Here is a 937-nt window from a genome sequence, read left to right on the forward strand (position 1 = left end):
TGGGCTGTCGAGTCATGTCCGACCCATAGCGAAACCATGGACACATAATAATAATAATGATAATGGCATATATTAAGTGCTCACTATGTGCAAAGCACTGTTCTATGCGCTGGGGAGGTTACAAGGTGATCATGTTGTCCCACCTGGGGCTCACAGTCTTAATCCCTATTTTACAGATGAGGCAGCTGAGGCCCAGAGAAGTTAAGTGACTTGCCCAAAGTCACACAGATGACAAATGGAAGAGCCGGGATTTGAACCTATGACCTCTGACTCCAAAGCCCGTCCTATTTCCACTGAGACACACTTCTTCTCCACATCTCTCCCAGAATGCCTCCCCTCCATCTGCAATCGCTGTGGTACTGTATCCATATAATTTTCTGGGTAAAAATCCGTAATTTATTTACCATCACCTCCTTCCACACAGTAAACTTGAGTCTCCATCCTCGACTATCTCCAGTGCCACTCCTACCCAGCTCGGGTGAGTTTTGACTTGTAGCACATTGCCTTCCGCTTGCTAGCCACTGGCCAAGCTAGGAATGGAATGGGTAGGCATCTGCTTCACTCTCCCTCCCGTAGTTGAGACTGGTAGAGTACCAGAAACTCTCCAGGTGTGACCTTGAGAGGTGTCTGGACCATAGTCAGTCTATATTTTTATGGTATTTGTTCAGCACTTCCTATAAATCATTCATTCATTCAACTTGTACTTCCCAAGCGTTTAGTGCAGTGCTCTGCACACAGTAAGTGCTCAATAAATATGATTGCATGAATCATATTGAGTAATTACAGGGTGCAGAGCACTGTACTAAGCACTTGGGAAGTACAAGTCGGCAACACATAGAGGTGGTCCCTACCCAACATTTGGCAAGCATTGCTCTAAGCGCTGGCGTAGATACAAGTTAATTAGGTTGGACACAGCCACTGTCCCCCAGGAAGCTCA

General features: G+C 46.2%; 1 non-coding gene across 1 annotated transcript; it reads right to left on the reverse strand.

Annotated features, from left to right (window-relative positions):
• Positions 1-488: 488 nt before the first annotated feature.
• LOC119929288 lies at positions 489-626 on the reverse strand. Its single transcript, XR_005451420.1, has one exon. It is a non-coding gene; the product is annotated as a small nucleolar RNA SNORA7 (small nucleolar RNA).
• Positions 627-937: the final 311 nt, after the last annotated feature.

This window comes from Tachyglossus aculeatus, chromosome 5 (genome assembly GCF_015852505.1).
Source record: "Tachyglossus aculeatus isolate mTacAcu1 chromosome 5, mTacAcu1.pri, whole genome shotgun sequence".
NCBI classification, from domain to species: Eukaryota; Metazoa; Chordata; class Mammalia; order Monotremata; family Tachyglossidae; genus Tachyglossus; species Tachyglossus aculeatus.